General features: G+C 42.5%; 1 protein-coding gene across 3 annotated transcripts in view; it reads right to left on the bottom strand.

The window, feature by feature from the left end:
- tbkbp1 (TBK1 binding protein 1) overlaps positions 1–24,525 on the bottom strand; it is a 331,337-nt gene that overhangs the window by 83,329 nt on the left and 223,483 nt on the right. The window lies entirely within an intron of this gene.

Raw genomic sequence — 24,525 nt, 5'->3', positions numbered from 1 at the left:
TAGTATGTGTATTTTAATACTTTTTCTGGTCATTCTAAATGTTATACTATAGTATGTGTATTATAATACTATTTGAGGTCATTCTAAACATTATACTATAGTATGTGTATTTTAAAACCATTTCAGGTCATTCTAAACATTATACTATAGTGTGTGTATTTTAAAACTTTTTCTGGTCATTCTAAACATTTTACTATAGTATGTGTATTTTAAAAATATTTGTGGTCATTCTAAACATTATACTATATTATGTGTGTTTAAATTCTTTTTCAGGTCATTCTAAACATACTATAGTATACTGGGATAGGAGACAGAGTTGAGTTGCCATAATGACGGCACATTCCACATATCTGATGTGGGAGATTGTTGTAGCCTTGCAGACTCAAGGGCGCCAGATTCCGATTAGAAATTGTTTTGGGGCCAGACAGAGATAATTTCCCCTCTGTCTTACATTTTGTTGGTCCTCAACCTCTCAAAATCCCAATAATGGACATTAAACTATCCCAATCCGTGCTGATTCGTCCACTCTATCCTTCATGGCATCCATCTTCTGTGCCAATGAAAGAATCTCGGCAAAAGTTCCAAGCTTATGATTCATCTCGACAATTATGTGAGTCTGTGAATTCACAGCGTGGTGCAAGCCATCTCTGAGTTCAGGGATCAGGCCAATATTCCTCTACAGCTCGTTATTTTTCCGGGAAGACAGGAAGTCTCCAAGGCCGATCGGCAGGAAACCCGACACCAACACCACGAATATCCACACATCTTCAGAGTCCCCCACAGGCAGCTGGTCTGTCCCGGATGGGCATCCGAGAGCCCCTTCTCCCGTTCTCATCGTTGAAAGAATTTCATTAACCGCGTTGAGTGACCAACTGACGAGATCCATTTAAGTGAATTTCAGTTTCCAGAAAAAATGCGGAAGCAGCCGTGCACCCAGCACACACAGACAGACAAAGGCCTTGAGGATAAGACATGGAGGAGAGGAGAACAAAAGCGTCGGCACTCTCCAAGAGCCGGAAGAAGAGAATTTCAGATCATTCTAAACATTATACTATGGTATGTGTATTTTAATACTTTATCTGGTCATTCTAAAGATTATACGTAAGTATGTGTACTTTAATGCTATTTCAGGTAATTCTAAACAATATACTATAGTGTGTGTATTTTAATACTTTTTCAGGTCATTCTAAACATTATAGTATATAGTATGTGCATTTCAATACTATTTCAGGTCATTCTAAACATACTATGTGTATTTTAATGCTATTTCAGGTAATTCTAAACAAATACTATAGTGTGTGTATTTTAATACTATGTGAGGTCATTCTGAACATTATACTATATAGTATGTGTATTTTAATACTAAATCTGGTCATTCTAAACATTATACTACAGTATGTGTATTTTAATGCTATTTCAGGTAATTCTAAACATTATACTATAGTATGTGTAGGGGTTTCCTATTCAGCTTCCATTAATTTTTTAACAAATCAAAGGACCAGTTTCTTCTATACAATGGCTTTAGAGAAAAATAATCATTTGACTTCTCTCATTCTACAGATGAAAAATGAATTTCAACTTCAAATGCAAATGCTATTTTGCCAGTGGGAATATGAAACACAGACCCAGCTATATGCAGCTTGCTGAAATGAAAAACATGCAGATGCAACTTTTCAATCTGCAACAGGAAGTCACAAAAGTCCAAACCATTGGAGATGACTCCCAGGTGGGAGGGGCTCAAACCCTGTGCTCCGTTGATTTGCCTCCAGATAAGATGGAAACGCTTCAACCAGATGTACTGACTGGCTCTGAACTACAGGAAACACACAACATGTCCCATGTCGCTCCATCCACATTGATGATAAGTGTAACCTCCACGGATAGTGGCCCGGCGCCCCCTGGTGTCGAGCCTGACGAACTACTATTGGGACCTCTCCTGCCACAGGGTGGTAAGCCCACAGTATCTGTCATATTGCAACGGGGCATCCCTGCAATACACTTTTGGATACGGGTTCAGATTTTACAATCGTGAGCAAGTCTCTTTTCGACTGCGTCTGCTTGGATGTAGGGGGAGGCGTACGTCCTCCAGAACTGATTCCCTGTGCATTAACTATCCGTGTTTTCTCTGATTCTACAGCGAACTTCCAAGACTCTGCTCCAATTCACGATCAGTCCCATGAGCTTGACACACCCCGTATACATCTGTGAGAGTGGAACCATGCCTTTGCTCATTGGCATCGATGTTTTGAAGCGCTTTGATGCTTTTATCGATATTGGAGAAGGGGAACTGAAAGTAGATGTTAGAAAACCTCTGCCGTTCACTCCACCTTCTTTCCTCGACTCACGCTGCCTTGCGGTAGGTGATTCTGAGCATGGGGGAACCGCATGCTCACTGCCGATCTCAAAGCCATCAGACTCCCTCTGATGTTTTCTCTCAGATTGAACAGGTCGTGGACCAAGCAGATGCTCTTACCAACGATGTCGAGCGAGACAAACTATGACAACTTTTGTTAAAATACAAAGATTTTCTTTCACTCGACTCCTTGGACTGTGGTCTAACCATTATCCACGAGGTCAGGATTCCTACACTGCCACATGCTGCGCCGACTTTTGTGCGTCCATACAAGATTACCCTGGCATCCAGCGGGCCAGTTCAGGAAATCATTGAAAGCCTCTTGGCTAAAGGGATCATCCGACCCTGCAACAGCACCTACTCGGCTCCATTGTGGCCAGAAAAGAAGCCTAATGGTAAGTGGCGACCAACCATTGACTACAGGCAACTCAACAGACAGGTTCCCTTGTCTAGGTAGCCGATGGCGCGCCTGGAACTAGAACTCCCAAAAGTGAAATACGCTAAATACTTCTCCACGTTTGACATTGCGTCTGGATTCTGGACAATTCTTGTCCATAAATCGGACCAACACAAACTAACCTTCTCCTTTGCCAACTGCCAGTACACCTTAACTCGGTGTCCTTTTGGTTATTCCAACTCACCAGCTGAGTTCAACATCTTCTTGGACAAAGCCTGCCCTGATGCTCGAGAGCGAGGTACCCTCATCTATGTCAACGACAATCTTGTTCGTAAGTGTACCTTGGATGATAAACATACTATAATATGTGTATTTTAAAACTATTTCAGGTCAGTCTAAACATTAAATTATAGTATGTGTATTTTAATACTTTTTCTGGTCATTCTAAATGTTATACTATAGTATGTGTATTATAATACTATTTGAGGTCATTCTAAACATTATACTATAGTATGTGTATTTTAAAACCATTTCAGGTCATTCTAAACATTATACTATAGTGTGTGTATTTTAAAACTTTTTCTGGTCATTCTAAACATTTTACTATAGTATGTGTATTTTAAAAATATTTGTGGTCATTCTAAACATTATACTATATTATGTATGTTTAAATTCTTTTTCAGGTCATTCTAAACATACTATAGTATACTGGGATAGGAGACAGAGTTGAGTTGCCATAATGACGGCACATTCCACATATCTGATGTGGGAGATTGTTGTAGCCTTGCAGACTCAAGGGCACCAGATTCCGATTAGAAATTGTTTTGGGGCCAGACAGAGATAATTTCCTCTCTGTCTTATAGTTTGTTGGTCCTCAACCTCTCAAAATCCCAATAATGGACAGTAAACTATCCCAATCCGTGCTGATTCGTCCACTTTATCCTTCATGGCATCCATCTTCTGTGCCAATGAAAGAATCTCGGCAAAAGTTCCAAGCTTATGATTCATCTCGACAATTATGTGAGTCTGTGAATTCACAGCGTGGTGCAAGCCATCTCTGAGTTCAGGGATCAGGCCAATATTCCTCTACAGCTCGTTATTTTTCCGGGAAGACAGGAAGCCTCCAAGGCCGATCGGCAGGAAACCCGACACCAACACCACGAATATCCACACATCTTCAGAGTCCCCCACAGGCAGCTGGTCTGTCCCGGATGGGCATCCGAAAGCCCCTTCTCCCGTTCTCATCGTTGAAAGAATTTCATCAACCGCGTTGAGTGACCAACTGACGAGATCCATTTAAGTGAATTTCAGTTTCCAGAAAAAATGCGGAAGCAGCCGTGCACCCAGCACACACAGACAGACAAAGGCCTTGAGGATAAGACATGGAGGAGAGGAGAAGAAAAGCGTCGGCACCCTCCAAGAGCTGGAAGAAGAGAATTTCAGATCATTCTAAACATTATACTATGGTATGTGTATTTTAATACTTTATCTGGTCATTCTAAACATTATACGTAAGTATGTGTACTTTAATGCTATTTCAGGTAATTCTAAACAATATACTATAGTGTGTGTATTTTAATACTTTTTCAGGTCATTCTAAACATTATAGTATATAGTATGTGCATTTCAATACTATTTCAGGTCATTCTAAACATACTATGTGTATTTTAATGCTATTTCAGGTAATTCTAAACAAATACTATAGTGTGTGTATTTTAATACTATGTGAGGTCATTGTCAGGCTCAAAGTCAGATCAGTCAGCCAGTCAGTAATTGCACCCCCTGGAGGCCGAGTAACACCACCACCATTCCTCTCTGACCAGTTCCTGTCTGATCAGCTCATCAGCTGAGTGAGAGCACCTGTCTGCAGGATACAAACAAATTCAGTCTGCACCTCAGAAGGGAAGCAGATGCAGCAAAAAGAAAAGAAAAGACTGTTCAGCTTGGGGAAACCACAAAGAGGCTACTGGTATGGATCTGACAACATTCTACTGTTAAATAAAGTTACATGACATTACCTGCTTAGATTAGACAAGATAATTTATTCATTTGGTTTGTAATCATATAAATCTGTTTCTGTTTGAAGGTTTTCAACCTGATTTCTTTGGTACCTGATTACCTTGGTACCTGATTTACCTAAAATAAACCGAGAAAAGAATGAGTTGTTTCCTAGCTCACTTTTTGTGGTGGAACCAGTCCTTTTCAAGTTTGGACAGAAGCTGGACAGGGGAAAACTTGACAGTTGAAAACCATTGCATTCACGGTGAAGGATCAAAGGCCTGAGTCAAGAGAAAAAGCTGTTTCAACAGCAGAGGAAAATAAAGACAAATAAAGCCTGGACTACGTTCTTGATTATAAGTTGTTGTTTCACACAAGATGGCAGAAGAAGCTTATGGGAAATCAGTGAGTAAGCTTAAGAGAGAAAGAACCATGGCTAAAAGTACTTTCACCAAAGCAGCTAATTCCTTCACAAGAGAAGTGGAAAACATGATGAAGGGTGAACTACAAGAGGAGTTCAAGAAACTCACATGTGCAGCAAGACAACTCTGTGAGTCAAATGATGACTATAAAGCTGGCTTATTAGCAGACCTCGAGGCTGAAGATGGAGAAGAGCTTGGCAAGCAGCAGGAGGCTGACCTGGTGAAAACTGAGAACGACTGTCAGACAAAGTTGGATGAAGTCAGAGCCCTAATTCAAGACAAATTATGGTTAAGCTATGGACTTGAGCTGATAACTGCAATCCGGGAAGCAGAAAAATCATGTGAGGAGGCAATGGCAATGCCAGTCAGCACCATAAACCAAGATGGATATGAAGTACAAATCGCATTCATGAGACAGCTGGTCCAGGAAGCTGCTGAGACCCTAGCATCGTGGGAGATGTGGATTCCAGCCGCAGAGCGACCTGAGCTGGAAGGCCGGGTAAGAGATCTAAAGCTCATGAAGAACAAGCTTGAAGCAAAGAGAGTAGAGTTTGCAATAGCAGGAAAAATTGCAAAGGACAAAAGAGATGCAGATGTGGCAGCAGCTGCTGTACCAGTGGCCAACAATATGGCTACTACACCAGCCACTCACCCTATGCCCATTGTGAGAATACAGCCAACAAATTTGCCCAGATTTTATGGATGTAAAAGAGAGTTTCACCGATGGAAGAAAGACTGGGAAAGTCTACAAAGGCAAGGAGAACCCACTGGCTCAGTGGAAGTGAAAAAAATACAACTTCTGGACAGCATTGATGGAAAAATTTCCAGAGACCTACATCTATCAACCTACAATACGGCTCAAGAAATTTTCAGGGTCCTTGAAAACAGATTTGGCAATAAATCTACTATCGCCTTGGAAATAATTGAAGAACTTCAGAAAACACCCACAGTAAAAGCAAACCAGCCAAGAAAGGTTATTGACTTAATCCAAATGGTGGAAAAAGCTCTGGCTGACCGTATGGAGCTTGGAGATGTGGGTGCCATTAAGAACCCTCTGGTAACCAAGTCTATTGAATGCAAATTACCAGAGGCTGTAAAGAAAGATTGGCTTGTGTTTATGGTGAACCCTCGCAACAATGTCACACCAGACAATCATTTTGATAACCTTCTCAAGTTCCTGAAAACTCAAGAAGAAATTCTGGAGAAATTGGAACAACTTGGAGTAACTGAGAAGCCAGAGAGGCAAGAGAGTAAGATTGAAAAAAGGTTTGCTTCCACACGCTCCATAAAAAAGGGAGGATGTGTCGTCTGTGGAGATGAAAGACATAAGGAAAAAATATTCTTCTGCAAAAGGTTCAAGGAACTGAGGCTGCCTGAGAAAATGAATGCCATTAAGAAGTTGGGAGCATGTAAGCGGTGCTTAGGATGCCACAGAGAAGAGGATGATTGTTTAGGCAACTACCTGTGCAGAAACAAAGACTGTGGAAAGGGGAGCTTGTCAGATCACCACTTTTTCCTCTGCCCCAGAGGAGAATACAGAAGGATCGGGGAAGATAAAGGTGGAAAAACGGCAAGAAAAATCCCAAGCTTACCGAAGAACAGGAAAAATTCATGGCTGAACTCTCCCCAGAAATGGTAGAGAAGTGCAGACGAGCGTTTACAAACTTGACTGCAAAACCAAACAACCCAGGAAGAGAGAAGATGAGATTAATGGATGCAAACGGCCTGGAAGAGCTACCAGTCATTATGATGCTTCTAGAAGTCACCACCAATGCAGGCAGAAGATAGGGACTCTGATTGACTTGGCATCGGACACTAATTATATAACACACAGAGCTGCTAAAAGATTGAAACTGAGGAGTGAAAAAATCGTTTTGGTCGTCCATGGAGTTGGAGGAATGGCTATGAAGGTTAACACCAGACGATATCTACTCAGGGTAAGGATCAGAACACCCAGAGGGACAGAAATAGCTCATGAACTCATCTGCTATGGTCTGCGTGAAATAGCCGAAGTCCACAAAGTTATTGAACCTGAGCGGCTGAAGAGATTCTTCCCAGAAACTGCGCTGGAGGACTTGAAGAGACCGGAGAGCGTCGATCTACTCATCAGCCACCGTGAAGGTCGACTTGCTCCACAGAGAGTGAAAGTTGTTGGGGATCTAGTCTTGTGGCACAGCCCGCTGGGGAAAGTTGTGGGAGGAGCTCATCCAGATCTCTTTGAGGAGGTGGACATCACAGCACATCGGTCCGAAACGCACTTTGCTCGCTCAATGAGAACAGCTGCAAGGAAGTATGAAGAGATCAAGGAGACAAGAGAGAAGCATGCTGAGACCACAGTTACTGCCAGAGAGTTTCTAGAGTGGTGGAAATGGGACAGCATTGGGACAGCCTGTGAACCAAAGTGTGGTGGATGTCGCTGTGGAAGCTGTCATCCAGGAGGAAAGGAAATGACATTGAATGAAGAAAGGGAGTTTGAAATCATAAAACAAGGGCTCACACATGTCAAAGCGGATGCCCACAGTGATGCACCACACTGGGATTCAAAATACCCCTGGATCGAAGACCCAACCTCGCTTCCCAATAACCGGAGTGGGGTAGAAGCTACCTTTCGGAGAACGGAGAAACAGCTTAAGAAAGATCCTAAGTGGAGGGCTGCCTATGCAGCCCAGATACATGAGATGATTGGAAGAGGAGCAGCCAGGAAGCTCACCAAGGAGTTAATGGATGGGTGGAAAGGGCCAGTTTGGTATGTGAGCCACTTAATGGCACCAAACCCCCACTCTTTAACAACACCTATATGCATCGTATGGAACAGCAGCCAAAGGTTCCAGGGACTAAGTATGAACGATCTCCTGCTAAAAGGGCCTGATGTCCTTAACCCAATCCGGGGAGTCTTACTCAGGTTCAGAAAGGGAAGTGTAGCAGCTCTGGGGGACATCAAAAAGATGTACAACTCTGTGTGGTTGGAAGACCAAGAGATGCACCTTCACCAATTTCTCTGGAGAGATACTCAGGAAGAGGAGATTGGAGAGTATGTGATCACCAGAGTAAACATGGGAGATCGACCAGCAGGATGCATAGCACAGCTGGCTATGCGGGAGACCGCAAGGTTACCAATGTTTGCTCACCTACAAGAGGAGTGTAGAGTTTTAGAAGAGGACAGTTACGTGGATGATATCCTGACATCGCACAATGACTCCAAAAGGTTGGAGGAGATCATAAAAAATTTTGAGGACATTCTGAGAGCAGGGGGTTTCTTTCTCAAGCCATGGATTCTGTCAGAGCAAGGTGAGAGGCAGATAAACCAGGAAACAGGTGAACCTGGATCAGCAAACCCAACAAGGAAAGCTGTGATACTTCCCAATCAGATGAAAGAAAGTGACAATAGAGCCCTTGGGATTGGATACATGGTCCAGGAGGACAAACTGTATATATTATCGTCGATCGACTTCTCAAGAAGGAAAAAGAAGATGAGGACTGGCCAAGACCTCCTTGAAGAGGAAGTGAAAGAAAGGACTCCTGACCCACTAACTAGAAGGGACCTATTAAGTCAAGTGGCTGGCCTTTATGACCCTATTGGGCTAGTCTCCCCTATCAAGCAAAAAGGAGCCATACTTGTCAGGAAAGCATTCCAAGAGGCAGCAAGTGGAGATCTGATCAGAGACACTTGGGACAAGCCACTCTCTGAGGACCTCAGGAGAGAAGCCATCAAACTATTTGAGGAGTATGTGCGTGTTGGCCACATCACATTCCCTAGGAGCCTCACACCAACTGGCTGGATTGGAAAACCTTGGGGAGTAACCTTCTCCGATGGGAGTGACAAGAGCTTTGGAGCTGTAGTGTACCTCAGGTGGGAGACCAAGCAAGGCGTCCAGGTCAGATTGGTCGAATCAAAAGCAAAACTCACGCCACTGGACCAAAAGGGGGAACCAGTCAAGGCAGAAATTTGTGGGGCCGTTTTTGCAACCCGACTCAGAAAATATATTGAAAAACATAGCAGAATGGAAATTGAGCGATGGTTCCACCTACTGGACAGTCAAACTGTGTTAGGAGCTATTCATTGGGACAGTTATGGATACCAAACCTTCTATGCCAACAGGGTTGGTGAAATTCAGAAGGCTGGGTCTCTAGAGGACTGGTGGTGGATTCCTGGTGATGTGAACATTGCTGATATTTTGACAAGAGGAGCTACTCCAGAGGATCTCAATGAGGTTTCAGAATGGCAAAACGGACCTTATTTCTTGAAACAGTCTGTGGAAGAATGGCCAAAAAAGTCGGCTAAAGAAGTTGCAGCCAATGCCAAGGAGAGCATAAATAAACTACGAAGAAAAGCTTTCTCAGCAGTACTGACCAGAGCGCAAGCAAAGACAGGTCAGAATAATGCACAGCAAATCACCGCATGTAATAAACCAGCGACTTGTCCAGAAACTTCTAACAGTCTGGAGGACATTCCAATCCACAGACCTCCGGCTGGGTTTGCAGTCAGACTACTTGTTGATGAGAGAAAGTTCAGTAGTTTGACCAAACTAGTCAGAGTCCTTGCCTGGGTGTGGAGAGCTATTACAAGATGGAAGTGCCCAGCAGTCGGTAAGCTAAAGTGGGAGGTTGTTTTACCAAAGGAGGACATCAAGACCAAAGCCAAGCAAGCTGTACTGTCTGCAAATGAGTTTAAAGATTCTTTTAGAGACCTTTGCCTTGCAGCCCAGGATGGAGTCGCCTTTCATGACTCTACCCTCAACCGACTGGCTGTATTCAAAGAAAGGGAGTCAGGGCTGCTAGTGTGTGGAGGAAGAATCCAGATCTTCAATGAAGAGGGAACCGCAGTACCAATCTTACCTTATGAAGCCTGGATATCAACACTTCTAGCTCAGGAAGCTCACAGGATGAATCATGAGGAGATTGCAGGAACTCTCCTACGAATGAGGAAAAGGGCCTGGGTTGTGAGAGGCCGGAAGTTGGCTAAGAAAGTTGTGGACAACTGTGTGTTATGCAGAAAAGCTAGAGCTAGAAGATGCCAACAAATCATGGGGGATCTTCCACTGGAGCGAACACAGCCGGCCAGACCATTTGAATTCACAACAATGGATCTATTTGGACCGTATGAAGTAAAGGATGCAGTCAGAAAGAGAGTGAGGCTGAAAGTATGGGGTATTGTCTTCTGCTGTATGGCATCAAGGGCCATGCACACAGATGTTGTTGGGGCACAGTCAACTGAAGAGTTTCTGCTAGCCTACCAAAGGTTTACAGCTTTGAGACGACACCCTAGAAAACTGTGGTCAGATCCTGGAAAGAACTTTGTGGGAGCCAATCCTGCCCTTCTCTCATTCTACAGATGAAAAATGAATTTCAACTTCAAATGCAAATGCTATTTTGCCAGTGGGAATATGAAACGCAGACCCAGCTATATGCAGCTTGCTGAAATGAAAAACATGCAGATGCAACTTTTCAATCTGCAACAGAAGGTCACAAAAGTCCAAACCATTGGAGATGACTCCCAGGTGGGAGGGGCTCAAACCCTGTGCTCCGTTGATTTGCCTCCAGATAAGATGGAAACGCTTCAACCAGATGTACTGACTGGCTCTGAACTACAGGAAACACACAACATGTCCCATGTCGCTCCATCCACATTGATGATAAGTGTAACCTCCACGGATAGTGGCCCGGCGCCCCCTGGTGTCGAGCCTGACGAACTACTATTGGGACCTCTCCTGCCACAGGGTGGTAAGCCCACAGTATCTGTCATATTGCAACGGGGCATCCCTGCAATACACTTTTGGATACGGGTTCAGATTTTACAATCGTGAGCAAGTCTCTTTTCGACTGCGTCTGCTTGGATGTAGGGGGAGGCGTACGTCCTCCAGAACTGATTCCCTGTGCATTAACTATCCGTGTTTTCTCTGATTCTACAGCGAACTTCCAAGACTCTGCTCCAATTCACGATCAGTCCCATGAGCTTGATACACCCCGTATACATCTGTGAGAGTGGAACCATGCCTTTGCTCATTGGCATCGATGTTTTGAAGCGCTTTGATGCTTTTATCGATATTGGAGAAGGGGAACTGAAGGTAGGTGATAGAAAACCTCTGCCGTTCACTCCACCTTCTTTCCTCGACTCACGCTGCCTTGCGGTAGGTGTTTCTGAGCATGGGGGAACCGCATGCTCACTGCCGATCTCAAAGCCATCAGACTCCCTCTGATGTTTTCTCTCATATTGAACAGGTCGTGGACCAAGCAGATGCTCTTACCAACGATGTCGAGCGAGAAAAACTATGACAACTTTTGTTAAAATACAAAGATTTTCTTTCACTCGACTCCTTGGACTGTGGTCTAACCATTATCCACGAGGTCAGGATTCCTACACTGCCACGTGCTGCGCCGACTTTTGTGCGTCCATACAAGATTACGCTGGCATCCAGCGGGCCAGTTCAGGAAATCATTGAAAGCCTCTTGGCTAAAGGGATCATCCGACCCTGCAACAGCACCTACTCGGCTCCATTGTGGCCAGAAAAGAAGCCTAATGGTAAGTGGCGACCAACCATTGACTACAGGCAACTCAACAGACAGGTTCCCTTGTCCAGGTAGCCGATGGCGCACCTGGAACAAGAACTCCCAAAAGTGAAATACGCTAAATACTTCTCCACCTTTGACATTGCGTCTGGATTCTGGACAATTCCTGTCCATAAATCTGACCAACACAAACTAACCTTCTCCTTTGCCAACTGCCAGTACACCTTAACTCGGTGTCCTTTTGGTTATTCCAACTCACCAGCTGAGTTCAACATCTTCTTGGACAAAGCCTGCCCTGATGCTCGAGAGCGAGGTACCCTCATCTATGTCTACGACAATCTTGTTCGTAAGTGTACCTTGGATGATAAACATACTATAATATGTGTATTTTAAAACTATTTCAGGTCAGTCTAAACATTAAATTATAGTATGTGTATTTTAATACTTTTTCTGGTCATTCTAAATGTTATACTATAGTATGTGTATTATAATACTATTTGAGGTCATTCTAAACATTATACTATAGTGTGTGTATTTTAAAACTTTTTCTGGTCATTCTAAACATTTTACTATAGTATGTGTATTTTAAAAATATTTGTGGTCATTCTAAACATTATACTATATTATGTGTTTTTAAATTCTTTTTCAGGTCATTCTAAACATACTATAGTATACTGGGATAGGAGACAGAGTTGAGTTGCCATAATGACGGCACATTCCACATATCTGATGTGGGAGATTGTTGTAGCCTTGCAGACTCAAGGGCGCCAGATTCCAATTAGAAATTGTTTTGGGGCCAGACAGAGATAATTTCCCCTCTGTCTTACATTTTGTTGGTCCTCAACCTCTCAAAATCCCAATAATGGACATTAAACTATCCCAATCCGTGCTGATTCGTCCACTCTATCCTTCATGGCATCCATCTTCTGTGCCAATGAAAGAATCTCGGCAAAAGTTCCAAGCTTATGATTCATCTCGACAATTATGTGAGTCTGTGAATTCACAGCGTGGTGCAAGCCATCTCTTGAGTTCAGGGATCAGGCCAATATTCCTCTACAGCTCGTTATTTTTCCGGGAAGACAGGAAGCCTCCAAGGCCGATCGGCAGGAAACCCGACACCAACACCACGAATATCCACACATCTTCAGAGTCCCCCACAGGCAGCTGGTCTGTCCCGGATGGGCATCCGAGAGCCCCTTCTCCCGTTCTCATCGTTGAAAGAATTTCATCAACCGCGTTGAGTGACCAACTGACGAGATCCATTTAAGTGAATTTCAGTTTCCAGAAAAAATGCGGAAGCAGCCGTGCACCCAGCACACACAGACAGACAAAGGCCTTGAGGATAAGACATGGAGGAGAGGAGAACAAAAGCGTCGGCACTCTCCAAGAGCCGGAAGAAGAGAATTTCAGATCATTCTAAACATTATACTATGGTATGTGTATTTTAATACTTTATCTGGTCATTCTAAAGATTATACGTAAGTATGTGTACTTTAATGCTATTTCAGGTAATTCTAAACAATATACTATAGTGTGTGTATTTTAATACTTTTTCAGGTCATTCTAAACATTATAGTATATAGTATGTGCATTTCAATACTATTTCAGGTCATTCTAAACATACTATGTGTATTTTAATGCTATTTCAGGTAATTCTAAACAAATACTATAGTGTGTGTATTTTAATACTATGTGAGGTCATTCTGAACATTATACTATATAGTATGTGTATTTTAATACTAAATCTGGTCATTCTAAACATTATACTACAGTATGTGTATTTTAATGCTATTTCAGGTAATTCTAAACATTATACTATAGTATGTGTAGGGGTTTCCTATTCAGCTTCCATTAATTTTTTAACAAATCAAAGGACCAGTTTCTTCTATACAATGGCTTTAGAGAAAAATAATCATTTGACTTCTCTCATTCTACAGATGAAAAATGAATTTCAACTTCAAATGCAAATGCTATTTTGCCAGTGGGAATATGAAACACAGACCCAGCTATATGCAGCTTGCTGAAATGAAAAACATGCAGATGCAACTTTTCAATCTGCAACAGGAAGTCACAAAAGTCCAAACCATTGGAGATGACTCCCAGGTGGGAGGGGCTCAAACCCTGTGCTCCGTTGATTTGCCTCCAGATAAGATGGAAACGCTTCAACCAGATGTACTGACTGGCTCTGAACTACAGGAAACACACAACATGTCCCATGTCGCTCCATCCACATTGATGATAAGTGTAACCTCCACGGATAGTGGCCCGGCGCCCCCTGGTGTCGAGCCTGACGAACTACTATTGGGACCTCTCCTGCCACAGGGTGGTAAGCCCACAGTATCTGTCATATTGCAACGGGGCATCCCTGCAATACACTTTTGGATACGGGTTCAGATTTTACAATCGTGAGCAAGTCTCTTTTCGACTGCGTCTGCTTGGATGTAGGGGGAGGCGTACGTCCTCCAGAACTGATTCCCTGTGCATTAACTATCCGTGTTTTCTCTGATTCTACAGCGAACTTCCAAGACTCTGCTCCAATTCACGATCAGTCCCATGAGCTTGACACACCCCGTATACATCTGTGAGAGTGGAACCATGCCTTTGCTCATTGGCATCGATGTTTTGAAGCGCTTTGATGCTTTTATCGATATTGGAGAAGGGGAACTGAAAGTAGGTGTTAGAAAACCTCTGCCGTTCACTCCACCTTCTTTCCTCGACTCACGCTGCCTTGCGGTAGGTGATTCTGAGCATGGGGGAACCGCATGCTCACTGCCGATCTCAAAGCCATCAGACTCCCTCTGATGTTTTCTCTCAGATTGAACAGGTCGTGGACCAAGCAGATGCTCTTACCAACGATGTCGAGCGAGACAAACTATGACAACTTTTGTTAAAATACAAAGATTTTCTTTCACTCGACTCCTTGGACTGTGGTCTAACCATTATCCACGAGGTCAGGATTCCTACACTGCCACATGCTGCGCCGACTTTTGTGCGTCCATACAAGATTACCCTGGCATCCAGCGGGCCAGTTCAGGAAATCATTGAAAGCCTCTTGGCTAAAGGGATCATCCGACCCTGCAACAGCACCTACTCGGCTCCATTGTGGCCAGAAAAGAAGCCTAATGCAAAGTGGCGACCAACCATTGACTACAGGCAACTCAACAGACAGGTTCCCTTGTCTAGGTAGCCGATGGCGCGCCTGGAACTAGAACTCCCAAAAGTGAAATACGCTAAATACTTCTCCACGTTTGACATTGCGTCTGGATTCTGGACAATTCTTGTCCATAAATCGGACCAACACAAACTAACCTTCTCCTTTGCCAACTGCCAGTACACCTTAACTCGGTGTCCTTTTGGTTATTCCAACTCACCAGCTGAGTTCAACATCTTCTTGGACAAAGCCTGCCCTGATGCTCGAGAGCGAGGTACCCTCATCTATGTCAACGACAATCTTGTTCGTAAGTGTACCTTGGATGATAAACATACTATAATATGTGTATTTTAAAACTATTTCAGGTCAGTCTAAACATTAAATTATAGTATGTGTATTTTAATACTTTTTCTGGTCATTCTAAATGTTATACTATAGTATGTGTATTATAATACTATTTGAGGTCATTCTAAACATTATACTATAGTATGTGTATTTTAAAACCATTTCAGGTCATTCTAAACATTATACTATAGTGTGTGTATTTTAAAACTTTTTCTGGTCATTCTACACATTTTACTATAGTATGTGTATTTTAAAAATACTTGTGGTCATTCTAAACATTATACTATATTATGTGTGTTTAAATTCTTTTTCAGGTCATTCTAAACATACTATAGTATACTGGGATAGGAGACAGAGTTGAGTTGCCATAATGACGGCACATTCCACATATCTGATGTGGGAGATTGTTGTAGCCTTGCAGACTCAAGGGCGCCAGATTCCGATTAGAAATTGTTTTGGGGCCAGACAGAGATAATTTCCTCTCTGTCTTACAGTTTGTTGGTCCTCAACCTCTCAAAATCCCAATAATGGACATTAAACTATCCTAATCCGTGCTGATTCGTCCACTCTATCCTTTATGGCATCCATCTTCTGTGCCAATGAAAGAATCTCGGCAAAAGTTCCAAGCTTATGATTCATCTCGACAATTATGTGAGTCTGTGAATTCACAGCGTGGTGCAAGCCATCTCTGAGTTCAGGGATCAGGCCAATATTCCTCTACAGCTCGTTATTTTTCCGGGAAGACAGGAAGCCTCCAAGGCCGATCGGCAGGAAACCCGACACCAACACCACGAATATCCACACATCTTCAGAGTCCCCCACAGGCAGCTGGTCTGCCCCGGATGGGCATCCGAGAGCCCCTTCTCCCGTTCTCATCGTTGAAAGAATTTCATCAACCGCGTTGAGTGACCAACTGACGAGATCCATTTAAGTGAATTTCAGTTTCCAGAAAAAATGCGGAAGCAGCCGTGCACCCAGCACACACAGAAAGACAAAGGCCTTGAGGATAAGACATGGACGAGAGGAGAAGAAAAGCGTCGGCACCCTCCAAGAGCCGGAAGAAGAGAATTTCAGATCATTCTAAACATTATACTATGGTATGTGTATTTTAATACTTTATCTGGTCATTCTAAACATTATACGTAAGTATGTGTACTTTAATGCTATTTCAGGTAATTCTAAACAATATACTATAGCGTGTGTATTTTAATACTTTTTCAGGTCATTCTAAACATTATAGTATATAGTATGTGCATTTCAATACTATTTCAGGTCATTCTAAACATACTATGTGTATTTTAATGCTATTTCAGGTAATTCTAAACAAATACTATAGTGTGTGTATTTTAATACTATGTGAGGTCATTCTGAACATTATACTATGTAGTATGTGTATTTTAATACTAAATCTGATCATTCTAAACATTATACTACAGTATGTGTATTTTAATGCTATTTCAGGTAATTCTAAACATTATACTATAGTATGTGTAGGGGTTTCCTATTCAGCTTCCATTAATTTTTTAACAAATTAAAGGACCAGTTTCTTCTATACAATGGCTTTAGAGAAAAATAATCATTTGACTTCTCTCATTCTACAGATGAAAAATGAATTTCAACTTCAAATGCAAATGCTATTTTGCCAGTGGGAATATGAAACGCAGACCCAGCTATATGCAGCTTGCTGAAATGAAAAACATGCAGATGCAACTTTTCAATCTGCAACAGGAAGTCACAAAAGTCCAAACCATTGGAGATGACTCCCAGGTGGGAGGGGCTCAAACCCTGTGCTCCGTTGATTTGCCTCCAGATAAGATGGAAACGCTTCAACCAGATGTACCTACTGGCTCTGAACTACAGGAAACACACAACATGTCCCATATCGCTCCATCCACATTGATGATAAGTGTAACCTCCACGGATAGTGGCCCGGCGCCCCCTGGTGTCGAGCCTGACGAACTACTATTGGGACCTCTCCTACCACAGGGTGGTAAGCCCACAGTATCTGTCATATTGCAACGGGGCATCCCTGCAATACACTTTTGGATACGGGTTCAGATTTTACAATCGTGAGCAAGTCTCTTTTCGACTGCGTCTGCTTGGATGTAGGGGGAGGCGTACGTCCTCCAGAACTGATTCCCTGTGCATTAACTATCCGTGTTTTCTCTGATTCTACAGCGAACTTCCAAGACTCTGCTCCAATTCGTGATCAGTCCCATGAGCTTGACACACCCCGTGTACATCTGTGAGAGTGGAACCATGCCTTTGCTCATTGGCATCGATGTTTTGAAGCGCTTTGATGCTTTTATCGATATTGGAGAAGGGGAACTGAAGGTAGGTGTTAGAAAACCTCTGCCGTTCACTCCACCTTCTTTCCTCGACTCACGCTGCCTTGCGGTAGGTGATTCTGAGCATGGGGGAACCGCATGCTCACTGCCGATCTCAAAGCCATCAGACTTCCTCTGATGTTTTCTCTCAGATTGAACAGGTCGTGGACCAAGCAGATGCTCTTACCAACGATGTCGAGCGAGACAAACTATGACAACTTTTGTTAAAATACAAAGATTTTCTTTCACTCGACTCCTTGGACTGTGGTCTAACCATTATCCACGAGGTCAGGATTCCTACACTGCCACATGCTGCGCCGACTTTTGTGCGTCCATACAAGATTACGCTGGCATCCAGCGGGCCAGTTCAGGAAATCATTGAAAGCCTCTTGGCTAAAGGGATCATCCGACCCTGCAACAGCACCTACTCGGCTCCATTGTGGCCAGAAAAGAAGCCTAATGGTAAGTGGCGACCAACCATTGACTACAGGCAACTCAACAGACAGGTTCCCTTGTCTAGGTAGCCGATGGCGCGCCTGGAACAAGAACTCCCAAAAGTGAAATACGCTAAATACTTCTCCACCTTTGACATTGCGTCTGGATTCTGGACAATTCCTGTCCATAAATCGGACCAACTCAAACTAACCTTCTCCTTTGCCAACTGCCAGTTCACCTTAACTCGGTGTCCTTTTGGTTATTCCAACTCACCAGCTGAGTTCAACATCTTCTTGGACAAAGCCTGCCCTGATGCTCGAGAGCGAGGTACCCTCATCTATGTCTACGACAATCTTGTTCGTAAGTGTACCTTGGATGATAAACATACTATAATATGTGTATTTTAAAACTATTTTAAAACTATTTCAGGTCAGTCTAAACATTAAATTATAGTATGTGTATTTTAATACTTTTTCTGGTCATTCTAAATGTTATACTATAGTATGTGTATTATAATACTATTTGAGGTCATTCTAAACATTATACTATAGTATGTGTATTTTAAAACCATTTCAGGTCATTCTAAACATTATACTATAGTGTGTGTATTTTAAAACTTTTTCTGGTCATTCTACACATTTTACTATAGTATGTGTATTTTAAAAATATTTGTGGTCATTCTAAACATTATACTATATTATGTGTGTTTAAATTCTTTTTCAGGTAATTCTAAACATACTATAGTATACTGGGATAGGAGACAGAGTTGAGTTGCCATAATGACGGCACATTCCACATATCTGATGTGGGAGATTGTTGTAGCCTTGCAGACTCAAGGGCGCCAGATTCCGATTAGAAATTGTTTTGGGGCCAGACAGAGATAATTTCCTCTCTGTCTTACAGTTTGTTGGTCCTCAACCTCTCAAAATCCCAATAATGGACATTAAACTATCCCAATCCGTGCTGATTCGTCCACTCTATCCTTCATGGCATCCATCTTCTGTGCCAATGAAAGAATCTCGGCAAAAGTTCCAAGCTTATGATTCATCTCGACAATTATGTGAGTCTGTGAATTCACAGCGTGGTGCAAGCCATCTCTGAGTTCAGGGATCAGGCCAATATTCCTCTACAGCTCGTTATTTTTCCGGGAAGACAGGAAGCCTCCAAGGCCGATCGGCAGGAAACCCGACACCAACACCACGAATATCCACACATCTTCAGAGTCCCCCACAGGCAGCTGGTCTGTCCCGGATGGGCATCCGAGAGCCCCTTCTCCCGTTCTCATCGTTGAAAGAATTTCATCAACCGCGTTGAGTGACCAACTGACGAGATCCATTTAAGTGAATTTCAGTTTCCAGAAAAAATGCGGAAGCAGCCGTGCACCCAGCACACACAGACAGACAAAGGCCTTGAGGATAAGACATGGAGGAGAGGAGAACAAAAGCGTCGGCACTCTCCAAGAGCCGGAAGAAGAGAATTTCAGATCATTCTAAACATTATACTATGGTATGTGTATTTTAATACTTTATCTGGTCATTCTAAAGATTATACGTAAGTATGTGTACTTTAATGCTATTTCAGGTAATTCTAAACAATATACTATAGTGTGTGTATTTTAATACTTTTTCAGGTCATTCTAAACATTATAGTATATATTATGTGCATTTCAATACTATTTCAGGTCATTCTAAACATACTATGTGTATTTTAATGCTATTTCAGGTAATTCTAAACAAATACTATAGTGTGTGTATTTTAATACTATGTGAGGTCATTCTGAACATTATACTATATAGTATGTGTATTTTAATACTAAATCTGGTCATTCTAAACATTATACTACAGTATGTGTATTTTAATGCTATTTCAGGTAATTCTAAACAAATACTATAGTGTGTGTATTTTAATACTATGTGAGGTCATTCTGAACATTATACTATATAGTATGTGTATTTTAATACTAAATCTGGTCATTCTAAACATTATACTACAGTATGTGTATTTTAATGCTATTTCAGGTAATTCTAAACATTATACTATATAGTATGTGTAGGGGTTTCCTATTCAGCTTCCATTAATTTTTTAACAAATTAAAGGACCAGTTTCTTCTATACAATGGCTTTAGAGAAAAATAATCATTTGACTTCTCTCATTCTACAGATGAAAAATGAATTTCAACTTCAAATGCAAATGCTATTTTGCCAGTGGGAATATGAAACGCAGACCCAGCTATATGCAGCTTGCTGAAATGAAAAACATGCAGATGCAACTTTTCAATCTGCAACAGAAGGTCACAAAAGTCCAAACCATTGGAGATGACTCCCAGGTGGGAGGGGCTCAAACCCTGTGCTCCGTTGATTTGCCTCCAGATAAGATGGAAACGCTTCAACCAGATGTACTGACTGGCTCTGAACTACAGGAAACACACAACATGTCCCATGTCGCTCCATCCACATTGATGATAAGTGTAACCTCCACGGATAGTGGCCCGGCGCCCCCTGGTGTCGAGCCTGACGAACTACTATTGGGACCTCTCCTGCCACAGGGTGGTAAGCCCACAGTATCTGTCATATTGCAACGGGGCATCCCTGCAATACACTTTTGGATACGGGTTCAGATTTTACAATCGTGAGCAAGTCTCTTTTCAACTGCGTCTGCTTGGATGTAGGGGGAGGCGTACGTCCTCCAGAACTGATTCCCTGTGCATTAACTATCCGTGTTTTCTCTGATTCTACAGCGAACTTCCAAGACTCTGCTCCAATTCACGATCAGTCCCATGAGCTTGATACACCCCGTATACATCTGTGAGAGTGGAACCATGCCTTTGCTCATTGGCATCGATGTTTTGAAGCGCTTTGATGCTTTTATCGATATTGGAGAAGGGGAACTGAAGGTAGGTGATAGAAAACCTCTGACGTTCACTCCACCTTCTTTCCTCGACTCACGCTGCCTTGCGGTAGGTGTTTCTGAGCATGGGGGAACCGCATGCTCACTGCCGATCTCAAAGCCATCAGACTCCCTCTGATGTTTTCTCTCAGATTGAACAGGTCGTGGACCAAGCAGATGCTCTTACCAACGATGTCGAGCGAGAAAAACTATGACAACTTTTGTTAAAATACAAAGATTTTCTTTCACTCGACTCCTTGGACTGTGGTCTAACCATTATCCACGAGGTCAGGATTCCTACACTGCCACATGCTGCGCCGACTTTTGTGCGTCCATACAAGATTACGCTGGCATCCAGCGGGCCAGTTCAGGAAATCATTGAAAGCCTCTTGGCTAAAGGGATCATCCGACCCTGCAACAGCACCTACTCGGCTCCATTGTGGCCAGAAAAGAAGCCTAATGGTAAGTGGCGACCAACCATTGAATACAGGCAACTCAACAGACAGGTTCCCTTGTCCAGGTAGCCGATGGCGCACCTGGAACAAGAACTCCCAAAAGTGAAATACGCTAAATACTTCTCCACCTTTGACATTGCGTCTGGATTCTGGACAATTCCTGTCCATAAATCTGACCAACACAAACTAACCTTCTCCTTTGCCAACTGCCAGTACACCTTAACTCGGTGTCCTTTTGGTTATTCCAACTCACCAGCTGAGTTCAACATCTTCTTGGACAAAGCCTGCCCTGATGCTCGAGAGCGAGGTACCCTCATCTATGTCTACGACAATCTTGTTCGTAAGTGTACCTTGGATGATAAACATACTATAATATGTGTATTTTAAAACTATTTCAGGTCAGTCTAAACATTAAATTATAGTATGTGTATTTTAATACTTTTTCTGGTCATTCTAAATGTTATACTATAGTATGTGTATTATAATACTATTTGAGGTCATTCTAAACATTATACTATAGTATGTGTATTTTAAAACCATTTCAGGTCATTCTAAACATTATACTATAGTGTGTGTATTTTAAAACTTTTTCTGGTCATTCTAAACATTTTACTATAGTATGTGTATTTTAAAAATATTTGTGGTCATTCTAAACATTATACTATATTATGTGTGTTTAAATTCTTTTTCAGGTCATTCTAAACATACTATAGTATACTGGGATAGGAGACAGAGTTGAGTTGCCATAATGACGGCACATTCCACATATCTGATGTGGGAGATTGTTGTAGCCTTGCAGACTCAAGGGCGCCAGATTCCGATTAGAAATTGTTTTGGGGCCAGACAGAGATAATTTCCCCTCTGTCTTACATTTTGTTGGTCCTCAACCTCTCAAAATCCCAATAATGGACATTAAACTATCCCAATCCGTGCTGATTCGTCCACTCTATCCTTCATGGCATCCATCTTCTGTGCCAATGAAAGAATCTCGGCAAAAGTTCCAAGCTTATGATTCATCTCGACAATTATGTGAGTCTGTGAATTCACAGCGTGGTGCAAGCCATCTCTGAGTTCAGGGATCAGGCCAATATTCCTCTACAGCTCGTTATTTTTCCGGGAAGACAGGAAGTCTCCAAGGCCGATCGGCAGGAAACCCGACACCAACACCACGAATATCCACACATCTTCAGAGTCCCCCACAGGCAGCTGGTCTGTCCCGGATGGGCATCCGAGAGCCCCTTCTCCCGTTCTCATCGTTGAAAGAATTTCATCAACCGCGTTGAGTGACCAACTGACGAGATCCATTTAAGTGAATTTCAGTTTCCAGAAAAAATGCGGAAGCAGCCGTGCACCCAGCACACACAGACAGACAAAGGCCTTGAGGATAAGACATGGAGGAGAGGAGAACAAAAGCGTCGGCACTCTCCAAGAGCCGGAAGAAGAGAATTTCAGATCATTCTAAACATTATACTATGGTATGTGTATTTTAATACTTTATCTGGTCATTCTAAAGATTATACGTAAGTATGTGTACTTTAATGCTATTTCAGGTAATTCTAAACAATATACTATAGTGTGTGTATTTTAATACTTTTTCAGGTCATTCTAAACATTATAGTATATAGTATGTGCATTTCAATACTATTTCAGGTCATTCTAAACATACTATGTGTATTTTAATGCTATTTCAGGTAATTCTAAACAAATACTATAGTGTGTGTATTTTAATACTATGTGAGGTCATTCTGAACATTATACTATATAGTATGTGTATTTTAATACTAAATCTGGTCATTCTAAACATTATACTACAGTATGTGTATTTTAATGCTATTTCAGGTAATTCTAAACATTATACTATAGTATGTGTAGGGGTTTCCTATTCAGCTTCCATTAATTTTTTAACAAATCAAAGGACCAGTTTCTTCTATACAATGGCTTTAGAGAAAAATAATCATTTGACTTCTCTCATTCTACAGATGAAAAATGAATTTCAACTTCAAATGCAAATGCTATTTTGCCAGTGGGAATATGAAACACAGACCCAGCTATATGCAGCTTGCTGAAATGAAAAACATGCAGATGCAACTTTTCAATCTGCAACAGGAAGTCACAAAAGTCCAAACCATTGGAGATGACTCCCAGGTGGGAGGGGCTCAAACCCTGTGCTCCGTTGATTTGCCTCCAGATAAGATGGAAACGCTTCAACCAGATGTACTGACTGGCTCTGAACTACAGGAAACACACAACATGTCCCATGTCGCTCCATCCACATTGATGATAAGTGTAACCTCCACGGATAGTGGCCCGGCGCCCCCTGGTGTCGAGCCTGACGAACTACTATTGGGACCTCTCCTGCCACAGGGTGGTAAGCCCACAGTATCTGTCATATTGCAACGGGGCATCCCTGCAATACACTTTTGGATACGGGTTCAGATTTTACAATCGTGAGCAAGTCTCTTTTCGACTGCGTCTGCTTGGATGTAGGGGGAGGCGTACGTCCTCCAGAACTGATTCCCTGTGCATTAACTATCCGTGTTTTCTCTGATTCTACAGCGAACTTCCAAGACTCTGCTCCAATTCACGATCAGTCCCATGAGCTTGACACACCCCGTATACATCTGTGAGAGTGGAACCATGCCTTTGCTCATTGGCATCGATGTTTTGAAGCGCTTTGATGCTTTTATCGATATTGGAGAAGGGGAACTGAAAGTAGGTGTTAGAAAACCTCTGCCGTTCACTCCACCTTCTTTCCTCGACTCACGCTGCCTTGCGGTAGGTGATTCTGAGCATGGGGGAACCGCATGCTCACTGCCGATCTCAAAGCCATCAGACTCCCTCTGATGTTTTCTCTCAGATTGAACAGGTCGTGGACCAAGCAGATGCTCTTACCAACGATGTCGAGCGAGACAAACTATGACAACTTTTGTTAAAATACAAAGATTTTCTTTCACTCGACTCCTTGGACTGTGGTCTAACCATTATCCACGAGGTCAGGATTCCTACACTGCCACATGCTGCGCCGACTTTTGTGCGTCCATACAAGATTACCCTGGCATCCAGCGGGCCAGTTCAGGAAATCATTGAAAGCCTCTTGGCTAAAGGGATCATCCGACCCTGCAACAGCACCTACTCGGCTCCATTGTGGCCAGAAAAGAAGCCTAATGGTAAGTGGTGACCAACCATTGACTACAGGCAACTCAACAGACAGGTTCCCTTGTCTAGGTAGCCGATGGCGCGCCTGGAACT

This window comes from Nothobranchius furzeri, chromosome 16, assembly GCF_043380555.1.
Source record: "Nothobranchius furzeri strain GRZ-AD chromosome 16, NfurGRZ-RIMD1, whole genome shotgun sequence".
Lineage (NCBI taxonomy): Eukaryota > Metazoa > Chordata > Actinopteri > Cyprinodontiformes > Nothobranchiidae > Nothobranchius > Nothobranchius furzeri.
The sequence above is the reverse complement of the archived record's forward strand: the minus strand, read 5'-3'. Positions and strand labels throughout refer to the sequence as shown.